The following is a 7349-nucleotide window of genomic DNA, read 5'->3' on the forward strand; positions in this document are numbered from 1 at the left end:
GGGTGCCAGGCCCCTGCGTCAGGGCTGGGCCTGACTTCTCTGAGAATCTCTCGGCTCTGCTTGACCCCTGAGTCGGCTTCATCTTAAAAGGTGTGCTAAGACGAGTGCACGGCATCTGGGTTCTGCCCACACGTGAGATTCAGGGGTAAAGAAAAGAAAAATCTCTCGCTTTAGGGGTAGGGGAGTACGCACTTGCTTCCTAGGTCTGTGTGTCCACGGAGGCCAGAGTTCAGCTTTCTCGGGTGTGTCTCCACCCTCCCTCAACTTTCTTTTTTTAGACAGGGTCTCCTTATGTAAGCTTGGCTGTCCTAGAACACCAGGCTGGCCTGGAACTCACAGAAATCCACCTGCCTCTGCCTCCTGAAAGCTAAAGGCACAGTCCAACATGCTCAGCAGGGGTCCTTGTTTGTTTGGTTTTGTTGTTTTGTTGACAGTGTTGCTCACTGTCAGACCCCTGGAACTGGAGTGAAGGATGGCTGTGAGCCACCATGGCGGCACTGGAAACCAAATCCAGGCCCTCTGCAAGAGCAGTAAGTGCTCTTAGCTGCTGAATCATCTCTCTGGCCCCACCCGGTCTTGTTTGGTTTGGTTTGGTTGTTTGTTTTTGAAGCAGGGTGCCCACATAAAGCCCAGACTCTCCTCAAACTTTCTTTTTTTAATCTCCCATCTACTGGGATAAGACAACAGGGTCCTGGGTCTTGTTCTTCTGACCTCAAAAGGAAAAGGTATTTCCTGAAACCCCTCAGTATCTTTCTTTCTTCTTAATCTCATTGGCAGTGAGATTGCACACCCATTCTTAAACAAGTTCTCTAGACTTAGAAATGGGATTCCCACGATCGCTTCACCTAAGCTGGGATGGAGTTGCCTCCCAAGAGACATTTGACAGTATCTTGAGACACTTGGGGGTTTTACTACTAGAGCTTGGGATGTTATTGGCAGGGATACTATACTACTCTACAGCCTGAAACACAGACACCAGGCCCCATAAAAGGAACTATCCAGCTCATGTTCTAGTTTGTTTTTCTGTTGCTGTGATAAACTATACTGACCCAACGCAACTTGGTGGGGTGTTATTTCCTCTTACAGGTTACAGTCCATCTCAAGGGAAGCCAAAGGAGGAAGCCGGAAACAGGAGCCTGGAGGCAGGAACCTGGAAGAAAACTGCTTATCAGCTTGCTTCTAGGCTTATGTGGAAGCTCCATTTCTTACACAACCCAAGCCCACCAGTCTAGGGAACGTACCACCTATAGTGGGCTTGATCCTTCTACATCAATTATCAATCTACATCAATTATCAAGAAAATGCCTCACAGACAGACATATCCACAGGCCGGTCTGCTGGAAGCATTTCTTCAGTTGAGATCCCTCTTCCCAGGTCTGTCAAGTTGACAACCCAGATTTGTAGGCAGAGTTTTTCTGTCCCACCAGTCAGCTCTGTCCTGCTAGCTAGCTCCCCAAATAACCACACAGAGACTTATTATTAGTTATAAATGCTCAGTTGATAGTTTAGGCCTGTTACTAGCTAGCTCTTGCATTTTAAATTAACCTATTCCTTTACTTGCTTCCACATGGTTCATAGCTTGTTATCTCATTTTATACATGCCCTGCTTCCTCTGCCCCTGGCTGGCAACTCCTGAGACTCCACCCTTCTTCTTCCCAGTGTCCTCCTAATCTGGCTTTCCTGTCCATTCTCTTCCTGCCCAGCTATAGGCTAGTTAGCTCTTTATTAGTCAATGAGAGTAATACATATTTACAGTGTACAAAGACTGTTCCACAGCACAGATGTCTCAATAGTGTTGAGTCTGAGACACTTTGTCTTAAAACTAATCAGAGCTCTCCTCTAGAGCTGATGATGGGGATCTCTCCTCAGTTGTTAGATGGATGCCAAACACTATCAGGTTTTGGGGGGGAGGAAGAATGTGGTAGGCTGTCACCATACCCACTATGTTACTGCTTCACACATGATGGGGGCAAGCACCTCCCTTTTGCAGTTAGATAGGCAATTCAGTAATTGTTGATCTAGCTGAATATGATAGGTCATGCTTTGGGAGGCATGAGACAGGAGGATTGCTGTGAATTCAAAGTCAGTCTGGGCTACAAAGTGAGATTCTATCTCAAAGAAAGAAAGAAAATAAATCACTGATATAATCACAATGGGCTGTATGAACGAACATGTTCCGGAGGCCTATAAAGCTAATAGTCTTTATTTAAAATTCCTCAGGACTAGCAAGCTGTCACTCAAAGGGACTACAAGAAACGTACTGGTTGGCCCATCTGAAAATCTGACTCTTCCTTGGGTTCCTTTAGAGAGGAACACATGGCAACACACTGGTTGAGCTGAGTCGGGTGGGAGAAGGTGGACTTGGCTTCTCCCCATTTGCAAGATTGCTTGGTGTCTCAGGACACGGAGGACTTCACACTGAGTCAAGATTAAAGTGTTGGCTGAAAAATCTGAAAGAACAAAGTGTCTCTGTTATTTGTTTTACTGAGACAGATATTGATGCCATATCTCTTAGGAACAGGGTGGGGGTGGGGAGGACGAAAAAGCATTAGTTAAGAGAGGCCAGATTTTTAGGGCAAAGGTCAGGGTTGACATTCCATTCTAGGAACTGAGACATGATGATGACAAAGACTTTGAAGAAGACTTAGGGGTTCAATTAGACCTAGGATGCAGGTGTAGTTGGCTGGTATCATCAGGATGACAACCCCCCGGGGACAGCAGCCATTTATGAGCCAATGTAGCTCTGTCTACAAGTTCTGCTCTATTGATTGATTGATTGATTGATTGATTGATTGATTGATACAAGGTCTCACGTAGTCCAGACTGGCTTCAAACTTGCTATGTAGCTGAGGATAACCTTGAACTTCTGATCCTCCTGTCTCTACTCCTCTGCCCGGAACCTCATGGTTGGGATACTGGCAGGCACCATGGTGCCCAGCTTTGGGCAGGGCTGGGCACGGAACCTAAGGCTGCATGCGTGTTAGGCAAGCAGGCTGCCGACTGAGCTGCACCCCTGACCTGTCAGCTGTGCTGTGACAACCTGACACAAACTAGTGTCATCTGGAAAGGGAAACCCCAGGTGAGAAAATGCCCCCATCAGATTGGCCTGTAGGTAAGTCTACGGGGCATTTTCCTGATTAATGAATCATGTGGAAGGCCCAGTTGGCTGTGTTAGTGCCACACCTGGGCAGGTGGCTCTGGGGAGTAAAACGGTGGCCAAACATGAGCCTGAGGAGCCACCAGTAGTGGGATGCATTCCTCCCGGGCCTCCGCTTCAGTTCCCAGCTCTGGATTCCTGCCTTAAGTTCCTGCCCTTCCTTCCTTCCTTCCTTCCTTGATGGAATGTGACCTGAGAGTTGTAAAATGTGATGAACCCTTTCCTCCCCAAGTTGCTTTTTGGCCCTGGTGTTTGTTCCAGCAATGGAAAACAACTAGGAAAGTCCCCGACTCCTATTCTAACATTCAAAGGTGGGTCCACTCACCCTGTGGCTCACATCCCTATAGATCAGCTGTTGTCAACCTTCCCAACGCTGTGACCCTTTAATGCAGTTCTTTATGTAGTGGAGACCCCCACCCCAACCGTAAAATTACTTCAATGCTACTTCATAACTGTAATTTTGCTACTGTATAAATTGTAATGTACATATCTGGTATGCAGGATATCTGATAGGTGACCCCAAAGGGGTCAAGACTCACAGGTTGAAAACTGCTCCTATAGATACTGCTGAGCATTAACTCAGTTTACCAAAGATCTCCTCTCCTTTGCATTTCATAAGGAAATGATATACCAGGTCCTTTTAATATTACATATTGTGATATGACTTCCACTGGCCAATGAAAATTGTATCAGGTGACACTAAAACGATGTGCTTTTTAGACACTTCAAAGAGGGTAACCCATTCCGGCACTGGACTTGTATTTGTTACATTGTGATGTCTGGTAGGGTCACTGTTGCTCTGTTCTAAGGTATTCTATTTAAACTCTCTGTCTCTCTGTCTCTCTGTCTCTCTCTGTCTCTCTCTGTGTGTGTGTGTGTGTGTGTGTGTGTGTGTGTGTGTGTGTGTGTGTGTGTGTGTATGGGTGTAGGATGCTTCTACATTAGTAAATTTCCATATGACTTTTTTGAAAGTTCTTTAGTGTTATTTATCTCTTCCTGTATTCCTTCCTCTACCCACCCTCCCACTCTCCACCCCATTTAACCCTTCCTGTTTCATTGCCCTTTAACCCTTTAGACCACCCCATTCTATCCCCTCTTCCTTGAAACTCTTCCTGATTTCCTCACCTCTATGGGTATTCAGAGGATTCAAGGCTAGCATCCATAAATGAGAGAAGACATGTCGCCAGTTGTCTTTCTGGGTATTGGCTGCCTCACTCAGAATGATTCTTTTCTTTTCTTTTCTTTTTTTGGTTTTTCCAAGACAGGGTTACTCTGTGTAGCTTTGTGCCTTTCCTGGAACTCACTTGGTAGCCCAGGCTGGCCTCGAACTCACAGAGATCCGCCTGGCTCTGCCTCCCGAGTGCTGGGATTAAAGGCGTGTGCCACCACCGCCCGGCCAGAATGATTATTTTCATCTTCACTCATTTACTACAAATTTCATAGTTTTATTTTTCCTCTGTCTCTTTCTTTTTTCTTTCTTCCTTTACTTCTTCCTTCCTTCCTTTATTTTTTTTTTTCAATGCAGGGTTTCTCCATGTAGCCCTGGCTGTCCTGGAACTTGTTCTGTAGACCAGGTTGGAGGCCTAGAACTCAGAGATCGGCCCACTTCTGCCTCCTGAGTGATAGGACTTAAAGGCATGCACCACTATGCCTGACAGTTTTGTTTTTCTTTACAGCTGAATAATATTCCATTGTACACATGTAACACATTTTCATTTATCCATGTGGCAACTGATGGAAATCTAAGTTCTTTCCATTTTCTGATTACCTCTAGAATTGTTGCAGGGAGGACCCATGAACTCTCCAACATCAAAAGCTCTTATCAATGCTCTTGACTGACTTCCAGAACTTGACAATAAGACCCAATTACTGATTGGGTGTGGTGGCACATGCCTTTGATCCCAGCACTTGGGAGGCAGAAGCAGGAGGATCTCTGTAGGTTCCATGCCAACCTGGTCTACAGAGTGAGTTCCAGGACAGCCAGAGCTGCATAGTGAGACCCTGTCTCAAAACAACAAAACAACAAACAAAGAGACCCTGTTGCTGAAAACAACACATACTGGAGTCACAGAGCGTGTAGAAATTAAGCTGGTATCGACATGAAAGCTTCATCCCTAGTGGCTAGCTTTCACAGTGCTGGAAGCTTCTATGCATGTTACTGGAGGAGAAAAGTATTCATCAATCTTACCCAGCCATGAACCTAGCAAGTTACACTGCTACCTGGCCTAACAAAACATGTCCACGGGTGCAACAGCGGTAAGAGTGTCAAAGGAACAACAAACCACTTTCTGGTTGGATTTGGGACCACTTCACAAGTTGAAACCTACACCTGACACCATCATGAAGACCAGGAACCTGGGGCTAGATAAGTCATAGGCCCCAGGGGAGAACATACTTCTATTACTTTGCCAAATGAACATAGTGTAAGTTGAGTCTTAATGACTTATCATTGTACCCGTAGACCAGTGCAGCTCTCAACCCTCACCAAAGAAGCGTGTTTGCCTTCAGTAGATTAACAGAAATCGCAACCTATCACGGTGCAGAGAATAAGAGACTATGGAATGCTCAGCCCTACGTAGGGCATCTATAGCCCATCCTCTCCTCCCAAGACTCCCAAGCTTTGTCAGAAGAAAAGGTGGAGAGACTGGAAGAGCAGCGGAGACAGAGACGGAGAACTACGAGGAAACCGTGTTTAGGGAGCGTAACAGAGCTGTTGCATATATGAACTCAGAGCAGTTATGGCAGTGAGCACAAGACCTGTGCGAGCTCAAGGCAGACAAAATCCCAGTACAGAGGAGAGTGGTGGGCGTGAAGCCTCCCCCGGAGCTAAGAAACTATCCATAACTGATAGCTTCTGAGAGAAGGAAAGTCTGTTTTCTTTAAGGGTGTAGCCTCCCATAGGCCAACCATACTCCAGTGGAAGGCCATATATCCAAGAGTATATGGATTTATTAGATTAAAAAAAAAAAAAGATATGCCGGGCGGTGGTGGTGCACACCTTTAACTCCAGCACTCAGGAGGCAGAGCCAGGCAGATCTCATGAGTTCGAGGCCAGCCTGGTCTACAGAGCAAGATCCAGGACAGGCACCAAAACAATACAGAGAAACCCTGTCTCGAACCCCCGCCCACCAAAAAAAGATACAGAGCTGGGAAGGTAGAGAAGCAGAGGTGGATCTGAGAAGAATTGAGGGAAAGGGTGAATATAGTCAAAATATTTTGTATGAAATTATGCATAATAAAAATGAGAGAAAAATATTAAGATGAACTTTAACAGTCACACAATCACAGAGACAAAGACTCTATTAGTTTGGATCTTTAAGAAAGGACAACAAGGGGCTGGAGAGATGGCTCAGAGGTTAAGAGCACTGGCTGTTCTTCCAGAGGTCCTGAGTTCAATTCCCAGCAACCACACGGTGGCTCACAACCATCTACAATGAGATATGGTGCCCTCTTCTGTCCTGCAGGCTGAACATTCATTGTATAAATAAATAAATTAATTAATTAATTAAATAAATAAATAAATAAAAAGAAAGGACAACAAGCTGAGTGTGGTGGCGCATGCCTTTAATCCCAGCACCTGGGAGGCAGAGGCAGGTTTATCTCTGTGAGTTCTGAGGCCAGCCTGGTCTATAGAGTGAGATCCAGGGTAGCCAGAGTGGTTACAGAGAACCCTGTCTCAAAAAGAAAGAGCCAGATGGTAGTGGTGGTGGTGGTGGTGGTGCATACCTTTAATCCCAGCACTTGGGAGGCAGAGCCAGGCGAATCTCTGAGTTCAAGGCCAGCCTGGCCTACAGAGCAAGTTCCAGGACAGCCAGGGCAGTTACAGAGAACCTTGTCTCAAAAAAAAAAAAAGAAAAGAAAGAGAAAGAAAGAAAGAGAGAGAGAGAGAGAGAGAGAGAGAGAGAGAGAGAGAGAAAGAAAGAAAGAAAGAAAGAAAGAAAGAAAGAAAGAAAGAAAGAAAGAAAGAAAGAAAGAGAAGCAGAGTCCCCATCAGTCTGTGGTGGATAAGGCATATATGGCCTCTAGTGTTAAGCACTGAACTGAGGGGTTCATCTGTCACCAGCTCTCCTCTGGTCGTCTGCTTTCTCTGTGTCCCTCCTGTGTAGTTCCAGGCTTGCTTTTCTCCACTCAACTTCCTCCTTGACGCTTCTCAAGTCCTACATTCTGATGTTAGGGACTGTTTTCTTTTCGT

Source organism: Peromyscus leucopus, chromosome 3 (genome assembly GCF_004664715.2).
Source record: "Peromyscus leucopus breed LL Stock chromosome 3, UCI_PerLeu_2.1, whole genome shotgun sequence".
NCBI classification, from domain to species: Eukaryota; Metazoa; Chordata; class Mammalia; order Rodentia; family Cricetidae; genus Peromyscus; species Peromyscus leucopus.